Raw genomic sequence first — 20,000 nt, forward strand, 5'->3', positions numbered from 1 at the left:
CTCTCTCTCTCTCTCTCCCTCCTTTTCTTCCATTCCAATGCTTTTCTTTTTCTTTCTAACTTTCCATGTCACACTTCTTGTAATTCGTCGCTGATATTTCTTTCTTTCTGCTTTTCTCCTATCTATGTCTCTTTTTTCCTGTGGTACCTATCATCTCTGGGAATTGTAGAGGGGAGAGGAACAAAAAAAATATATATATATCTTCCTGAAATGTTCTGCTCATGAGGACACAAAAAATAATACTCAGCACTTATTGATTAGGCTGATTAATGGAGCTTGTTTTACTACCTCTACCGAAGTGAAGACGTGCTTGTCTCTAGTACTTTCGGAGCAGCAATAAGTATGAGAGTAATGAGGTGATGGCTAAAAGTTGAAAGTTTCCCAGGAAGTCAACATTACATCTTATTACAGTGGTGCATGAATAAGCATAACTTTTTTTTTCTAGAAGGAGGGAGATAAGGATGGAAAAAAGTATGAAATAGAATATAATATTTGCAAACTGAGGTGGTATAACACACCCATCCACCCACCCACCCACCCACCCACACACACAAATACACACACAAACACACACACCACATTATGAGACAGAAGGTAAAAAGTAAGCAATAACTAAAGAAAGGAGGAATACCTGCCGTAACATCATCACTGGGTAAAGATATTTCAAGGAGGAGGAGGGGAAGAGGAGGAGGAGGAGGAGGAGGAGGAGGAGGAGTAGGAGGAGAAAGTTATTCAGCGAGTAAAGCACACACACACACACACACACACACACACACACACACACACACACACACACACACACACACACACGAGAGAAAGAGAGAGAGAAGAAGAAGAAGAAGAAGAAGAAGAAGAAGAAGAAGAAGAAGAAGAAGAAGAAGAAGAAGAAAACCCTGGAGAAAGTCATGATCAAAATGGAAGGCATACTTAGGAATATAACTTGAGGATGTGGTTTAAAAAGTTAGGAGGACGAAGGAAGGTGGAATAAGGAAGAGTTAGCATAGGATAATATCGGTGAAAGAAGAGGAAGAGGAGTGAGAGGAAGATAGGAAAATGTGGAGGATGTGAAGAATGGTAAATGAGAGGGAGATTGTGAGAACTTCGGACTGCAGCAGCATGGAGGAGGAGGAAGAGAAGGAAGAGAAAGGAAGGAAGGAAGGAAGGAAGGATGGGAGGAGACGAGGAGGAGGAGGAGAAGCAGTAAGGAGGTTAAGGCGTGACTGCACGAAGGTGAGAGAGAGAGAGAGAGAGAGAGAGAGAGAGAGAGAGAGAGAGAGAGAGAGAGAGAGAGAGAGAAAGAGAAAGAGATTCGAAGGGAGAGAGCGAGAGAAAGAGAGGAAAAAAGAGAGGTGGTAAAAACAAGATCAGAAGGGATAAAGGATTTGGAGGGAAGATAAGGGAAGGAGGGAAGAAAAAATGGCATGAATGGGCGGTGTGGAGGGTGAGTGATGCGAGACTGAGTGGACGAGGAACCCGGCTGCCTCCCTTTTCCTCCCTATATCTGTGGCAAATGAAGAAATTCGTAACCTATGAGGCCGTGATATGACCCTTCGGGGAGCACTGATGGCTCCAGCCTCGCGTTTAGACGGCCAAAATAAAAGTGGCAGCACCGGCCGATCTCGTCTCACCGTGGAGTGCGGCAAGGCAAGGCAAGGCAAGGCAAGGCAAGGCAGGGAGAAGGTAAAGGGAGGAAGGCTAGTAGGGAGTTTTAGGCCTGCACGTGATGCCTATAGAATTCAGTAGGCCTATGTAGTGTTAGGTACAGAAAATATTGCAGTAGTTTTTCCTGATCGTTTGGTGTTAGCGGCGAAATGAAGGAAAAGATTGTTTTTTTTTCTCCCTCCGTTTGAAGTCTTTGTAGTGTTGATTTGCTTTACAAAGAGAAAAATGTTTGTGTGATATTGTTAACTGTTACTTTTTTCTCCCCCTGGTGTTGCTTTGTATTGAGTTGGTATTGTGTTAGTCACGAAAAAAAAAAACATTCTTTTTAATTTATCCCCCTAAAAATACTTAACTGTGATATCATTGAATCATATGTTTATTCAAAAAGATGATCGGATTTTACAAAACGGCTTTTTTTTTTTTCGTAGAACAATCTTATTTGTTGAGCTGGAGCGCATGTGTATTTGTTGGCTATTCAATACCGTTTGATGATATTCTGAGCTGATAGTATTCGCTGCACTAGGGAATATAGCACTCTAAAATCTTTAGTCGTGTTGCTCTTACGAAATACAAGTAAACATGACAACCAGAGCGACTCCACTACTGGGTTCACTTTGACGGTCACTGCGGAATATATCTTTCACTGACCCACGCTATTGAGGCTTTCCCGGGACTAAGGAGGCTGGCAGCAGGTGAATGATATCAAGCTGTGCGCTGGACGCCACAAACATCGTCCAAGGCATAACACATCTGTTTGCTCTCTGACCGAATCGCGAGTCAATATTTACTTCAAGAACACGCACCAAATTTGTCTAGTTTACATGCTCTGCTGCTGACCGCTTTCCTGTGCGTCGTTTATCTGTGTTTACGTGTGTGTGTGTGTGTGTGTGTGTGTGTGTGTGTGTGTGTGTGTGTGTGTGTGTGTGTGTGTGTGTGTGTGTGTGTATGCATGCATGTGTGTGATGTTTGCTTACATACTGGTTTTTATTCAATCATTATTTGTGTCTTCCTTATCACTCGGTCTCTCGCACAGACACACACACACACACACACACACACACACACACACACACACACACACACACACACACACACACACACACACACACACACACACACACACACACACACACACACACACACACACACACACACACACACACACACACACATTCTTGCCTGTTCTCTGCTTTTCTTTGCTTTTCTATATTATATCACACTTGACCTTAAAACAATTCTCTCTCTCTCTCTCTCTCTCTCTCTCTCTCTCTCTCTCTCTCTCTCTCTCTCTCTCTCTGTGAAAAAAAATACATTAATCCTTATAATGCCCCTCGATTCTAATAAGTAAGGCATTGTGTTGTGTGAAATACCAGAGTCACTCCATTTGGTACACACGCAAATCCTTTTTAATCGCTTTGTTTACAGAGGTGTGTTTAATCGCTCACCAATATTTCATGGCCTTGCATTTAATATGCAAACTGAATGGTCAGGCAGCCTCTCTCCTCCCCTCTAACCTCCCATCCATTACCTCCCAAGCCTGAGTAAAGGGGAGGTGGGAGAGGAGAGGAGAATGAAATGGAGAAAGAAGAATGTATGGTGTTGGACGGTACTGGTGGTGGTAGTGATGGTGGGTGGAAATCATGGGATGTACCCGTTTTCTTTCTCTCTTCCTTCACCAGAGCAGGAAAACTAGATCTTCTTTTCGGTTTTCCTTCATGCTTCCTCCTCCTCTTCCTCTTCGTCCTACTGCTCCTCCTCTTCTTCCTGCTCACATTTTCTTCACGTTTCTCAGCCTTGTCCTCTCGTTACTTAGCGCAAAGAAAAGCCGCCGCCAGTAATCGCAGAGTCCATTTTTGTATCACTCGCTAATGAGACTTACTGGAAGGAATTTTTTCCAAACGCAAACTTGAGATAATGGCTCGTGATGATTTCTTCCCTCTCTTTCTCTTCTCTTTCCTCCTCCTCCTCCTCCTCTTCCTCCTCCTCTTCTCCTTTCCTCCTCCTCCTTCTCTTCTTCTTTCCCTCCTCCTCCTCCTCCTCCTCCTCCTCCTCCTCCTCCTCCTCTTCTTTTTTTTTCTCCAGCCTCGAGGCGAACTCATTGCTTGGCCGCAACCGGGAGGAATCGCAAGCAGGTTAAAATATATTCACAAAGTTGCTTCCGCTAAATACCTTTGAAAAGTTTTAGGAGAGGGAAAGACTACTTTACACGAGGATGGAGAAAAAAAATATATATATGCATAGCACAAAGTTTTAAATTCTAGTTGATAGCAGGTTTTAGCATCAAGCTTGCACAGTTTAAATCCACTGAGCGTTGTAAAAAGAATAGGGGATTGCAAGGAGAAATGGGGGAAGGTGAGGGTAGAGAAGAGGGGGAGGGGAGGAGGAGGAGGAGGAAGGAATGAAGGAACCGAGGGAAGGAGAGACAAGGGGAGAGGGAATGATGCCCTGTTTAGATATGAAATTTTGTTTATTTCATTCAGCTGAGTAGCCGTAAGTAAGGATTAGCCGACACACACGAGCCCTGAACTTTGAGCCTTAAGGTAATTGTATCATTTTTCACGATATCGAGTCACTAATAATGCATTTTAAGCTCAAGTTCGCCAGAGTTCACGAGTAATTTGATTTTGGCTGAAGGGAGCGCGATCTGGAATGCATGCAGGAGGAGGAGGAGGAGGAGGAGGAGGAGGAGGAGGAGGAAGACGAAGAGAAATAAGAAAGGAAAGAGGAAGAGTAAGAGGAGAAGGAGAAGGAGGAGGAGGAGTAGAAGGAGGAGGAGGAGGAGGAGGAGGAGGAGAATACAAATGAATATAAAGGTAAAAAAAAAAGAAAAAAACCGCAACAACCCTACTGGGCCAAACGAGGCTGTCTGTGTGGCTATGCTACCACTTTTGGTATATTTCACAGTTTTAAATGTTAAGAAGAAAAGTATGTAATGACCACACTTTTTCATGTAGTCCTTATAATTTTGGAGGCAATTTTTTTGAAATCGTGAATTTTCAGATAAGGGAAACTGTATCTAGTTTTACATGCTTTATTTTCACTACAAGTTCCTCTTTTTGAAATTTGATTGTCTGAGATATACTAACCAAATATGTGGTCACAAAATTTTTCATTTAGGCCTTGGGAGAGAGAGAGAGAGAGAGAGAGAGAGAGAGAGAGAGAGAGAGAGAGAGAGAGAGAGAGAGAGTAGAACAGAGAAGAGAGAAGACAAAAATGCTAATGGAATACACAGGAAAGGAAGCAAGGAAGGTAGGAAAGGTGGTAGTTTTATGTCGTTTTGGAAGGATAAATGATAGTCGGGATCGAGAGCAGCGGTCATGAGGTCATTTATTTGTGTTGGAGGGGAGTTTGTCATCGCTGGAGTGGTGGGGGTGGGGCGGGGGGACGGCTGACCTCAATGGGGCCTTCAGTCTGAATATGTATCATTCCTCCCTGTTTTTTTTTTTATTATCTCACGGAATTTATAGTTGTATTTGACTGCTGCTCGTTTATATTGGTGTGTGTGTGTGTGTGTGTGTGTGTGTGTGTGTGTGTGTGTGTGTGTGTGTGTTTGCGTTTGTTTTATTCTATTTTACCTTTCCGTCTGTTCGTAAAGCATATTTCTCTTCTTTCATCCTTTCTCAGAACTGTTAGATTTATGACTATGTACACACACACACACACACACACACACACACACACACACACACACACACACACACACACACACACACACACACACACACACACAATAGGTTAAGAAAATTTTCCTCAATATTCATACAGTACACAATACTTAACAATGCAGTGACGTGACGAAGGTGCCATAGATAAAATTCGCCAGGGAGGCACATTACATATTAAAGTTGATTCATAAGATGCGGGAATTTACATATACTACGAGTGCTCCCTCCTTTATCTTGTTTCCTGTGTGTGTGTGTGTGTGTGTGTGTGTGTGTGTGTGTGTGTGTGTGTGTGTGTGTGTGTGTGTGTGTGTGTTTCTTTATTTCTTTTCTCAGGAATTATTTTTTTTCCGGGAAGTTTATTTGCATTTTTGTTTTCTTACTGTTCCTTTTTTTATATTTGGTGTTTTGTATGTTTTTGTTCTATTAAATGTCGCTATTGTTGTTGTTGTTGTTGTTGTTGTTGTTGTTACTCGTCTCTTCATCGTTATCGTCGTCCTCTTCTTTTCTTTTCTTCCTTTCGTTGTTCTCCTATTCCTTATTCCTCCTCCTCCTCCTCCTCCTCCTCCTCCTCCTCCTCCTCCTCCTCCTCCCCCTTTTCTTCCTCCTCCTCCTCCTCCCTTTTCTTCCTATTTGTCCACGCTCTTTCATGCCTTGCTTCTCCTCCTCCTCCTTCATATACTTTCTATCTGCATCTCATTCTTTTCGACACAATATTTTACCCTCCTCCTCCTCCTCCTCCTACTCCTCCTCCTCCTCCTCCTCCTCCTCCTCGTCCTCCTCTTGTTCCTCCTCCTCCTCCTCCTCCTCCTCCTCCTCCTCCTCCTCCTCCTCCTCCTCCTCCTCCTCCTCCTCCTCCTCCTCCTCCTCCTCCTCCTCCTCCTCCTCCTCCTCCTCCTCCTCCTCCTCTTCCTCTTCCTCTTCCTCCTCCTCCTCCTCCTCCTCCTCCTCCTCCTCCTCCTCCTCCTCCTCCTCCTCCTCCTCCTCCTCCTCCTCCTCCTCCTCCTCCTCTACCACCCAACAGTCCTTTCTCTTTTCTCCTGCCAGAGTTCCTTGCCCCTCCATGACAATACGCTGTAATCACACGTCGTCATCAGGGACTTGACAAACACATTGGTATTAAGAAACTTTTTCCATCCAGCATTTAATTTTTCGCATTTGTCTTTCCATAAGTTGGTAAAGCTGTTGGCCTTCCTTTTCAAAAAGCTACATCATGCATTTTACATGTGATTCGATTGTAGTGGAGGGAACAACGTTCTGTTCTACATTCCGCCGAGAGAAAAAAATAAATATAAGAACTTTGGACATTTTTTGGTGAGAATGCTTGAATTTGACTTGTAAAACTTAAGATGTCAGGGTTAAAAGGATTTTATCTCCATATTTTTTTAGTATTTTATATATTCATTTTTTTTTTTTTTTACATTAAGTATACAAGAGTCTCGAATATGTATCGCAAGGGATGTTCTTTTTTCCCCCAAGAGAGACTGAAGTTAGGGTTGCGAGTATGTACGTAGTTTTGGGATATGAAAGTAGAAAAGACTAAGGAACCAAGCTTACTATTTCCCAGAACACACACACACACACACAGACACACACACACACACACACACACACACACACACACACACACACACACACACACACACACACACACACACACACACACACAACGCTCTATGTCTCGGGTAATGGACACTTTGCGTCTGGTGTGGGATCCGCTGGCGAGTCATGGCGAGGAATATTATATAGAGGATTATTATCCATGCCGCCCGCATCCTAAGTTGCATTTAAGTTACGCTTAAGTTGGCGACTCTCCAACACCGCAACACGTATGATCATTCTCTTAATTGGCTAAGTTTAGGGGGTAAAGTCTTGCTTGCCGGCTGGGTGCGTTGGCAGACCTTGTGTTGTTTGATCAGTGTGTATTGCGTTGTGTTGTGTTGCGCTGCACTGTGTTGCGTTAGCTTGCATTGTGTCTGCTAAACCTCCTGGTCACTATTGCGTACTGCATGTCTCCCCACAGCCAAGAGGAAATGACAGACTAAGGCCTTTACTTGTTCATCATTGCTAGTCTTAATATTTATTCCTTTATTTTCTAAATAAGTTGATATTCAAAGATCAGAACGTAAAACAAGACTGTCAGCCAAGACACGGACCCAAAGGAATGAAAAGAGGAGTGAAAGAGAGAGAGGGAAGAGGAAAAAGGAAAAAAAAACAGGGAACTTTGGAATGAAAATGCGAATGCGGGTAAACAAGAAGGTGATGAGGGAAGGAGCAACCAAGTCGAGGGACAATCTCGCTGCGGGGACTGGCGGTCAATGGGGCGTGTGTAGAGGTCAATTTCCGACTGGTGGCGCGGAAGAGCGGCGACCTTACCGACCCCCTTGAGTTTGCATACAAATTCTGTTGGTAAAAAGCTGCTACGAAGAAAAAAGGAAAGAAAAAGACGGTTCAATGTCGAATAAACAAATATGATTGTATGTGTTAATTAAGAATATAATAGGGAGGGAAGGGTACACTGGTGCTCAACGTGAAGCTAATAGTCCTTCATTGTGTTTAAAAACTGGCATTAGTGTGTTACAACAACAGCAGCAGCAGCGGGAGGAAAGAAAAGGAGAGAACACCACCATTTTTACCTCTAAGATAATGAAAATAAAAGAAAAGTAGAGGTAAGAGAAAGAAAAGAAAAATGAGAAAAACCAACCACCACCAGCACTACCACCACCTTCATTACGATAAAAAGTAACAAAACAACAACAGTAAGCGCCACAAGTACGAAACCTTACATTGATCTTTGTAATAATTCATAATCAGAGAGAGAGAGAGAGAGAGAGAGAGAGAGAGAGAGAGAGAGAGAGAGAGAGAGAGAGAGAGAGAGAGAGAGAGAGAGATAAAGTGGTTGGTGTCCTTTACGTTCCATAGTTATTTCAGTCCCTTTCTGTTTCCTCTGAGAGTGTCATTAGCCCCTCACACCCCGTTTCCCCGTGCACCCACCGAGACTCTGCCGGCGAGGGAGGGGGTCGAGGGCAGCCAGGTTTTGTGAGTTGGGGATTATGTTGCGTGAAGAGCGACCTGGGCCCGTATCCTCAAACACTCCTGCACTTCACCTCCACTATTTCAAAAGGCTTTTTAAAATGTACACGAGTTTTTAAGGTTTTTTTTTCGGTTCTAGAGGCAGTGACATTATTTCTACATTATTAATAGGAGAAGCACTTTTGAAAACCCCGCTAATCATCTGTGTAAACCTTGACATTTGTCGTGGGAAGAGAGCAAAGGGTTTCTGAATACGGGCACTGCAGTAAGGTACTAAAGACGAGGTGAATTGCAGCTCGTTGAGGACCACATGTGCTCATATATGTGCATCCTTTACATAGACTAATTAATATTGTAGGTTTCTTATTTATATAATTTTTTTGTTGAATGTTTAACTCATAGTGTTTCTTTTTTTATGGACAGTAACACCTCTTGGACTGCATTTGTTCAGCTATGTGCTGGACCGCAATGGGAGCAAGAATGGACTGAAAGTGAGGTTGCAATGATGGTTGTTGCATATTTCACTGATGATATTTGTGTTTTTACTGTCTAAATTTGTAAAGGAATTACATTGAGTTCTGTTGGTGCATGTTGGTGGACACTTCTGTTGAAGAAAGAGTGGTAGTGTACTGTTATTTTCATATTCTGGAACTCTCTGCCTTGTTGTTTTTCTACTTTAGTGTAACTTGAACTGTTTTCAAAAGTATGATAATCACAACTTTAGAATCAACTTCGCTAACCTGATTGGTAACTTTTCCTATTTATTTTTAATGAGTAGCAATTAAGTTGTTTTCAAGATATTATAGTCATTAGTAATTTTACAGTAAATCTAGTTTGTGTGTGTGTGTGTGTGTGTGTGTGTGTGTGTGTGTGTGTGTGTGTGTGTGTGTGTGTGTGTGTGTGTGTGCGCGATCTTTATCATCATACACGCGTAAATTTTAACTAATTTCAGCCATTTCTTTCTGTCTTGCGCTGCTTTACTTTTGCTCGTCTCTTGTGACAGGAAGAGTCAGGAGCGAAACACAACTAAGAGCAGTGCGGCTAAGGTAACCAGAAAAAAAAGGCGAGAATATGTATGTCTTGGGAAGTGCGAAGAACAAATCAAACTCTATGAATAATAAGCAACATTTTTCGTATTTCTCTCTTTTTTTTCTCTTCATAATGGGGCCACCAACTTCCTGTCCCAGTTTCTTTCACTCCACGCCTCGCCCTCTTTCCTCCATACCATTTTCCTCACTTCCCTTGCCCTTACAATTCCCCTCCCACTGTTTCCTTGCCACTCCAGCCTCAGCCTCTCGTGGCCTTTCCTTTACTCCTCCCTGCATCCTTGGCTTGGTCTCGTCTCCCTCCATTTCTAGGTTGTCATCCCTTGCCACCTCCGCACCCACCTCTTGCTCCTCTTAAATCTACATATCCCATTCTCGATGCTTGCAGTTTCATCTACGTTTTCCTTTGCAGCTTCCAACACATTTCTCTTCTCCAAATTCTTAAATATTTTAGACTACTTATTTTAGCTTCTTTCCGTCTCTTTTAGAACTATTTTTTTTATTCTCTCATCCTCTCACGCCGCTTCTTCGTTATCCGGCAGCCTAGGAGGTGAGGGACGCAAGACATGTATGGGAAGCCTTGTCTCCCCCTCATGAAAAATTGAAAAGGAAAGTAAGAGAGTGAATCCAATTTCAGGAATGCGTTTTGTCTTCGAAACCCTGTCACACGAGGGAAAGGCGGAGGGTGAGAGGGGGAAGGAAGAGCGAGAGAAAGAGTGAGTGAGTGAGTGACAGTGAGAGAGAGAGAGAGAGAGAGAGAGAGAGAGAGAGAGAGAGAGAGAGAGAGAGAGAGAGAGAGAGAGAGAGATTGGTTAGGGGGATGTACATTCGATGAAAACAGAGTAATTAAAAGGAATGCAGCGAGAGGGGAGAGCGAAGAAAAGACCATTAAAAACTGAAGGAAGGGAAAAAATGGATGGGAATATATACCAATTATGTTCTTCATTTGAGTTGAACGGTGGAGTTTATACATTTTTTGGTGTTTTTACTGACTTTTATGGCCGTTGCACTCTCCGAGACACACACACACACACACACACACACACACACACACACACACACACACACACACACACACACACACACACACACACACACACACACACACACACACACACACACACACACACACACACACACACACACACACACACACACACGTACCCTCCCTCCCCAATATAGCATCGCAGGGGCAAACACACACATATTCTGGTATCGAGTTCGCGACTTTTGTTTTGTCAGTGACGATTCAATATTTACGTTTCCCAGCACTCTCTCCTCCTCCTCCTTCTCCTCCTCCTCCTCCTCCTCCTCCTCCTCCTCCTCCTCCTCCTCCTCCTCCTCCTCCTCCTCCTCCTCCTCCTCCTTCTCCTTTTCCCTCCTTTTTAGTACCTCTTGGTTCTGACAGGCGATGACTTCCGGGCATAGAGTAAAATTTCATATCTTTATTTTCCCTTTTTCTTCCTCCAAGCCTTCCTATTTTTTCCGCTTTTTATTGCCTTTTTTAAACTCAATTTTTACGTGGTGTTCTTGCTACCGCGTTCCCTACGGTGGATGGAGTGAAGCGCGTAGTGCATTGTTACGTGATACAGAAAGAAGAGCAAATAAATAAATAAATAAATGCATGTGCAAATGAATAGATACTACTACGTGGAAAGCAATGGTCATAACGTTTTTTTTTTTTTTTGTTGATGGTGGTGGTGGTGATGGTGGTGGTGCTGGTGATGGTGATGGTGGTGGTGGTGGTAATATTGTTACGAATATGACGTAAATGAATGATTGAATGAATGAATGGTAAAATGAAAAAAAATGTTGCAGTGAAAGAAACAGCCGTAATGGATGGAGTAAAAAAAGTGGAAAATACAATAGAATACATGACAATATATATATATATATATATATATATATATATATATATATATATATATATATATATATATATATATATATATATATATATATATATATATATATGAAGACTCAGTTTATTTTTGCTCAGTCATCTTATTTCTTTTTCTCTCCCTTTTCTCTTTCTTTTCCTCTTTTCTTCATCTCCTCTTTTCTCCACCTCCTCTTATTCCATTACATTCCTCTCTTACTATCCCTGCTATACTCGTCTCTCCTTTCAATCACCATCAACATACCCGCTCCTCCTCTTCCTCTTCCTCAATTTCTCCCTCCCCCACCACAATCTCATTCTGCTTCCCCATCTTCCCCCGTGTACTCCCTCCTCTCTTTACTCCCCATCATCATATCAGTCATTATCACCACCACCAGTGCGCTTTTACGTGTGCTCGATTTTCAATAAATAAAGTAATCTAATTAAACTTTGGACATAATTTGGAACCAGGAATGCATGTATTATCCCAAAAGATTTACTACATGGCTAATAAATTTTTACGTAAATGTCGTTACCACACTGAAAATTTACGCGATGAAAAGAGGCCAAAGGAGAGTGTAAAAGTGCATTATTTTCTTTAACAACGACTTAAGTCAACACCAGTGAGGGATCAACACTAACTCCGCTTCTTTCGCTTGTGAAAATCAACATTGAGTTCTCTTCCTCCTCTTCCTTTCTCTCTGCGGTGCTGTGGAGAGAGAGAGAGAGAGAGAGAGAGAGAGAGAGAGAGAGAGAGAGAGAGAGAGAGAGAGAGAGAGCGTGAGCGTGAGCGTGCGTTTGATTTCTAGTTATTTGTAGAGCAGTTGCACAAATACCGTCTGACTTGGAACTCGGAGGGAAGGCAATCAAGGGTGGAATGAATTCTTGAGGAGTTCAGGGAAGGTCTGGTAAGTACATACATCCTGCAGGAGGGAAATACACGGCTCTCTCAACTCGGAAGAGCGAACACAACGCTTTGTTAATGATGCATGGAGGATCGTTAGGCCGGTGAGGGAAAGGTATAGGAAAGGTAGGGCTGGATATTGGGGAGTGTCACATTAGATTGCCGCGCTGGCATTTAATTATTTGAGTCGGACATGTGCCTTGGACGGTGGTGCTCGCTCTCGTAGAAATGGATGTGTCTTGTCAGCTTTCTCTGTTTTATTTTGGTCAATTTGGAACAGCAGGAAGTAGATGTATGAATAGATTCCTAGCTTAGCGAAGAGTAATGTTGTTATCTGATATAGAAGCCGACAGCACGTTGTCAAGGAAATGGACGTGTCTTGTCATTTCTCATTGTTTTATTTTCCGGTATGATCTGGGAGAGAATAGAAGGGAGGTGACGTATCAATTTATTCGTAACGTCATGTAGAAAATATCATCACCGGCTGCAGTGGACGTGATATTCCTCTCTCTCTCTCGTTTGTCTCACTGAGTACTCTCTCACAGACATTCACTCCAGCTCTCATTGTAATGGCGCAGTACGAGGCTTGTATCATTTAATGGTTGGTTAATATTTTGCGTGTTTTGTGCCGTGAATCTATAGCAGGTGAACGATCGCATATCACAGTAGCATGTTAAAGGTGAGGCGTTCTCAGCCGACTGGTTCCGTATAGCTTTGGCACAGGAACCACCTATCGGCAAACGTTATGGCAAAGTTATTAAAATTCGAATAGCTCCTGGAAATGACAGCTCCGGATTATTCGTAGCTCATGTTAGATTCAGAGGCGCGTCGAGGAGATTGACGTGTTGGGGCGAGGGAGAGAGACGGCTTGGGGGGAGGATAGGTTTTTCAGCAGTCACTTCAGGTAACCCTCTCCACTCTCTTGCCCATCAGGTACTGTTAGGCTCCACTGGCCAGTCTCGGCTTGCAGAGATATGAGAGTTTTCAGCGATATCTTTTAACACTTTTGCATGCTTGACTGTGCAAGTTGAGATGGGGACGTAAAAGTAAGCACAGAAATACTCCAAAATTGTATGAGATTTTCGTGTATTTTAACAGTATGACGCAAAAAATACTCATACAACTGAATCTGTAAGTAAGATGAATAGAGTGAGAGATTATGTGGTGTTTCTCATTAATTATGATAGACTTACCTGAAAATCATGGAAATAGCAATATACATAGACTACAACGAGAGAGAGGGGCTAGGTAGCAGTTTGTCGGCATTGTGATGGTAATAACACGAGTTGTTTTCCTTTAGTGTTGTGGAGATTTGTGTGAGGGATGTACGGTGGCGGAGGCACGGCGGGCGTGCTGAGCGGCTTAGTGGGGGAGAGCTGTTGTGGACGTGACGTTGTTCATGTAGAACTGGTTTTGCTCTTTTTATATTGCGAAGTGGGAAGGATAACGTTCATGAAATACGAAATTCACGTTTACACAAACATAGCACTGGTGTTGTGAAGTGTTTATACAAAGTCATGTTATTCTGTGACTTCTGATGTCTTAACTGTACTAGATCTTTCCTTCCCACATGTTTTTGTTTCATTTATTTATTTATTTAACTTGAGACATCCAATGAGAGTATAAAGATAATAAAAGGACCTAGTTTCTTAAATGCTGCTTGTGATTTATATTTGATTGCGTGATATTATGATCTTGAGCTCTCGTGTTACATTTCTGTGTTTCCTTCTTGTCCCGTTGCCTCCGTCTCCTACTCCCTCCACCTCACGTCACACCCTCTCAGATTCAAGGCAAATCCATCCCTAGCACCTCCAGGCTCAAACTCTAAGTCTTGGGGAAGAGGATGAAAAGCTCTTGTATGAATGGGAGTTTGAGAACGTGAAAATAACAATACACCAACTATTGTATCAAACACTGAGCTAAATTTACTTATCGTTACAGGTTCATTGGAGCGGAAGGTAGCCTGCGAGCTGATAAGGTTAGTACACATTTTCTTTTTTCGACGTTAAAGTGCGGCCAGAAAATTAACTGAACCAAATCCTTACGGTTCATACACATGATGTTTTACGTTGCTGGTCAAGAACACTGGAAAGCCTTAGATAACGGAATGAGTGGCTCTTTGTTTTGCTGGAAAATATAAGGAGCTTAAGAAAGAAAAATGTGCGTTTTGGTCTTGTGGAAGTGAAGAAAACGGCTGTCAAGCTCATGAACAACAACGGGGAGATTAAGGAAAATGGGTTAGAGAGGTTCCACCACTAACACTACTAATACTATAAATACTATTAACATCAACTCTGCCACCAGCCCCACCATCACCACCGCTACCACCACTACAACCATCACCACTACTACTCCCACTATCACAAGACTAAGAATGCTTTTAACTCCTCTATTTTGGACAAACTCCTCACTGCGCCCTTTCTTCGTGTTCGCCTCCCCCAAAACATGACTAACAACGGCTTTAAGTTCTCCATTTTAGACATTCCTCCCTCCTCCTCCTCCTACTCCTCCTCTTCCTCTTCCTCTGCTTCTCCCTACCCTTTCCTCCCGTCCCTCACGCTGCCCCGTGCACTCCTACATCACATCTCCTATTTACTCCGCAGAAAACAGTCTCATTCATAACTTTCCTTTGTCCCCAGTGGCAAAGTGTAATTATTTACGCTGCTCTCGATCTGCTGAATTGAACTTCGCTCCCTCGTAAATATTTTTCCTGAAGTACCTTTATCCATTATGGTTTGGGCGGCTGTCGATTATTAGTGCAGCTGAAAAAAAAGATCGATAGAAACTGTCCTCTTTGGTTCATGTGTTTGAGTTGTTTACTTTGTCCATTTGATTTGCTGTTATTCATGTAGTTTCTGTGACTTGCTGTTATTTGGGTTGTGTTCGGCTCGTGTATCGTATTAAAGTCAGTGTTTGACGTTCCATGTCTTGTCTCCATGCTTTCACATTCTTGTACAATAATCGATTAATTCATTTCCTTTGCATATTCATCTTCTTACTTTCAATCATGAGAATATGAAAGAGAAAAGTAAAAAAAAAAAATATATATATATATAATATATAAATATATATATATATATATATATATATATATATATATATATATATATATATATATATATATATATATATATATATATATATATATATATGATAAATAATAAAGAATGAAAAAAATGGAGGAGGAGGAGCAAGAAGAGGTGATGGAGGTAGCGGTAGTTAAGAATGAATTAAAGGAGGGTAAGATGGAGGAAGGGAATTTGATGGAGGACTTGGAGGTGAATGAAGAGGAGGAGGAGGAGGAGGAGGAGGAGGAGGAGGAATACGAGGAAAAGATGGATAAAAAGGAAAATGAAGAATGAAGACTTAAAGTAGAGGAGGAGGAGGAGGAGGAAAGAAGAGCAGGAGAGGAGGAGGAGGAGGAGGAGGAGGAGGAGGAGGAGGAGGAGGAGGAGGAGGAGGAGGAGGAATGAGAGGTGGAGGAGCAGTTTCGATGAGCGGGTAATTAAATCCTTCGTCGAGAGAGTAAAATTCTAATTTCTTCTTATTAAGTTTTGAATCCTTCTAGGAATCTCATTTTTGGAAAGAGGAAAATAGGGAAAAAATATACACTTTTTTCAACCCTGTCATCACTCGCGGCCCTGGCTTTTTCCAGCTTGAATGCTTTCTCTCTCTCTCTCTCTCTCTCTCTCTCTCTCTCTCTCTCTCTCTCTCTCTCTCTCTCTCTCTCTCTCTCTCTCTCTCTCTCTCTCTCTCTCTACCAGCACCACCATCTCTCTCCGTCACCATCATCATCGTCATCGTCGTCATCATTACAACTCATCTTAACCAATATCCTCCTCCTTGCCCCGGCCTGCCCTCTCCCTCACCCGCCTGGCACATCCGCGGGCGAAGGACTGGCCTCGTTTCCCTCCCTCTGATTGAATTATCGGGGGAGCAGAGAGTGAAATAAGCGTAGGAAGGGAATAGGCGATGGATGAGACTAGGAAATAGGCAAATGGGAGGATTACGAAGGGGATAGACAAGAGGACGAGGGTGGAAGAAATGAGAATGTGCTTGAAGGGAGAATGATGTGATACTGGAAGGATAGGAAGAGGGGAGAGGTGAAATAAGTCTGGTAATAGGGAAAAGTGGTGATAGGAAGGCCTTTCAACTTTTTTAGGCCATATGAATCTTGTTAAGTAGCGAGAGAGAGTCACATAACAGGAAACGTGTATATATAAGACACAGAAAGTAAGACATGATAATAAGGAACTTGAAATGTTTTATTTATTTTCTTTTATTTAATTTCCTTACGTAAAAAAAAAACACACACACACACACAAACACACACACACACACCAATCACAACCGAGAGGGTCCGGATTCGAGTCCAGGAAAGCGGCGAGGCAAATGGGCAAGCTTCTTAATGTGTAGCCCTTGTTCACCTAGCAATAAGTAGGTACGGGATGTAATTCGAGGGATTGTGGCGTCGCTTTCCCGGTATGTGGAGTGTGTTGTGGTCTCAGTCCTACCCGAAGATCGGTCTATGAGATCTGAGCTCGCTCCATAATGGGGAAGGCTGGCTGGGTGATGAACAGACGACCGTGGTGGTGGTGAATTACACACACACACACACACACACACACACACACACACACTCTCTCTCTCTCTCTCTCTCTCTCTCTCTCTCTCTCTCTCTCTCTCTCTCTCTCTCTCTCTCTCTCTCTCTCTCTCTCTCTCTCTCCCCGGAAGCTCAAAAGTTTAAATGCACGGGGTTAAAAAGAGGCAATTTACACTTAATTAATTCACTGTTGAGCTGAATACCATTGACTTCTATACATACATTAAGCTTAGTAGAAGTGCTTTGTTTTGAACGGTGTTTGACGTGGGAAAATAATATATCCGAAATATTCAATCAGTAATAATATGTGAATTCATTTCCGTTTGTCTCTCTCATGACCTATCCACTTAATATCCTCTTCTACCAACACTACACATTTGTTTCCTTTATTACTGCCATTTATTCTCTTAACCGACTTTTTTTAGTTGTCCTTAAAGTACACCATGTGATTTTGATCGTGAAATAGCGACGAGTTTGTATAGCATAGATGAAAAAGATTAACAAATAAACCGACAGTTGGGAGAGGTTGTCTATGACGGGAGAGAGGAGATATGCTGCAGTGAAGTGGGGAAACGTGACTGAAGGACGACTGGCAGGCAGGGAGAAAAGAGGGCACAGGGGAGGGGTGGAATAGTGTTATGCCGTGGGTGAAGCAGTGCGCAACTGAGGCACTGTGAGGCAGGAGAGTTATGTTGGGGTGCATGGGTGAGAGGGGAAACTAAATTATCAAACGTTGATATATATTTTTCACTTACCCTGAAGAGAAGCGTCAAGTTTTAAAACACGGGCAATGGAGAGATAATGAACGTTGTAAATATTTTTCACCTTTCACTTAACTGTTAAGGGTCGTGCGGAAGTAGGCCCATGTTTTGTTCAGTATTTAATCTTGACTTATATATATATATATATATATATATATATATATATATATATATATATATATATATATATATATATATATATATATATATATATATATGAAAAGGAAGTGTTTCCTAGTGCTCTAGTCGTCTACTAATAACATTTAGGACATTGTTATGTGGAAGGAAGAGAAAGTTAGGTACGTTCTTTTACACTTATTCTTTAATTTTTGAGAGTTCGCTGCAAAAATAGAAACCTGTAGATGTTTATAAAAAAAAAGTAATGTTGCTGTAATTTTATTATAAGATAATCCGATACAAGTTCAAAAGCATTTTATTGCACCTGTTCTTTATACATGATAGTTATATATCTATTATTTTCATGCCATTAAATGGGGTCACATAACACAGAACAAACTAAACAAGCCTAATTTACTGAGCACAGGCGCTTAGTTCGTGAATTTATGCAGGGAGTGTATAATCAACATGCCCCTTACTTTCCTCACGCCTTAACTCTGTTTCATGGTGTCATCGTTAATGCCTTAAGTACATACTACCTGTCAGCCGCGCGAGAATGTTACAGGCGGGTCAGAGCAGACGACGCCTGCAGCATCCCGTAGTTCATTCTCGCTCCCTCACGGATTACTCGATAAACTTGCGCCTTGGGAAATTTGCGGAAGGTGAAATGTGGCGAGTAGTAGGAGTATATCACTGCCGGCCCTCACATACCTATTCTTCTTTGTCTTCTCTCATTAGATATTTTGTGTTCTTGTGTATTGTTCAGTTTTATACGTACCATTGTGACATGTACACTAATTCAGTTGGAAATACAGATCATTCGCGTCTGTTTTCTTATCAAATTATCCACGCTTTTATTCGTTACGTTGAATTTCATATATACGGATTGAGGTGTTGGTCTGATATAGTCCCCGCCACTACCTGCTCTCCAGGATCAGTTGTGTCTGTACTTTGGTTGTCATGTGTTTATATATATGAATTTGTCACCCACAAATAGAAACACGCCACTGACAGATATGCAGATACGGACATGGGTGTAGACTCAGGTGATGGTCCTTAATAAATGCTGTCCGCTGCCTATGTGACGTGGAGGACTTGTGCGGAAGGGTGGGCAGTGTCAGTTCACATCCATTAGACTCTTGGGACTTTGCTACCTATGTTTCAGTAACTCGACACTTTTGCTTGCTGATGCTTGCAGTAGTGCTGAAGTGATTCTTGTAGTGATGATGATGATGATGATGACGATGGTGATGATGATGATTATAACTATGATAATGATGATGGTAGTGATGATATTAATGGTGATGGTAGTTGCAGTATTCATAGTGCCTGTGATAAATTATATAAATGAAGATAATATTAGAGATATTATTAGGAAAAAACAAGCAACGAAAGGAAAGGAACTATAATATTAAGAATAATAATGATGATAATAGATGATAATAATGATAATAATAACAATAGTAAAAATATTGATAATAATAATAATAATAATAATAATAATAATAATAATAATGATAATAATGATAATAATAATAATAATGATAATAATAATAATAATAAAAACAAAAAAATAATGATAATTAATACAAAAATAATGACAACATATTAATGATAACAAAAATTGTAATAATGATTATAATAATAATATTAATAACAACAATAACAATAATAATAATAATAATAATAATAACGGTAGTGGCAGTAGTGGTAGTAGTAGTGACAACAGTAGTAGTATTAGTATTATTAGTAGTAGTAGTAGTAGTAGTAGTAGTAGTAGTAGTAGTAGTAGTAGTAGTAGTAGTAGTAGTAGTAGTAGTGATAATAATAATAATGATAATAATAATAATAAATGATAATAATAATAATAATAATAATAATAATAATAATAATAATAATAATAATAATAATAATAATAATAATAATAATAATAATGAAAATAATAACAGCAACAAAAGCATAAAATCATAACGAAAATAACAACATAAACAGAATAATGATAATAATGTTAATAATATTATTGTTATTATTAATGATGATGATAATAATAATAATAATAATAATAATAATAATAATAATAATAATAATAATAATGATGATAATGATGATAATAATAATAATAATAATAATAATAATAATAATAATAATAATAATAATAATAATAAAGTGATGTTGTTGATTGATGGGACGGGAAACCAGGGCAAGGGATAAGAAGTTTTATTTCTAGTTTCCCAGAGGAAGACTTAATGGCGAAACTAATCGAGAAAGAAAACTACCCACCCTTTGCCCTGGTTTCCTTTCCTATTGATCAATGCTCGACGTGATGTCCAGTG

At 41.0% G+C, this 20,000-nt stretch overlaps 1 long non-coding RNA gene across 1 annotated transcript in view; it reads left to right on the top strand.

Annotated features, from left to right (window-relative positions):
- Positions 1-20,000, top strand: part of LOC123517342 — a 569,643-nt gene that overhangs the window by 54,022 nt on the left and 495,621 nt on the right. The window contains exon 2 of the long non-coding RNA XR_006678449.1: positions 14,128-14,164. This is a non-coding gene — a long non-coding RNA (uncharacterized LOC123517342). The remainder of the gene's footprint in view (positions 1-14,127; positions 14,165-20,000) is intronic.

Source organism: Portunus trituberculatus, chromosome 42, assembly GCF_017591435.1.
Source record: "Portunus trituberculatus isolate SZX2019 chromosome 42, ASM1759143v1, whole genome shotgun sequence".
Taxonomy (NCBI): Eukaryota; Metazoa; Arthropoda; class Malacostraca; order Decapoda; family Portunidae; genus Portunus; species Portunus trituberculatus.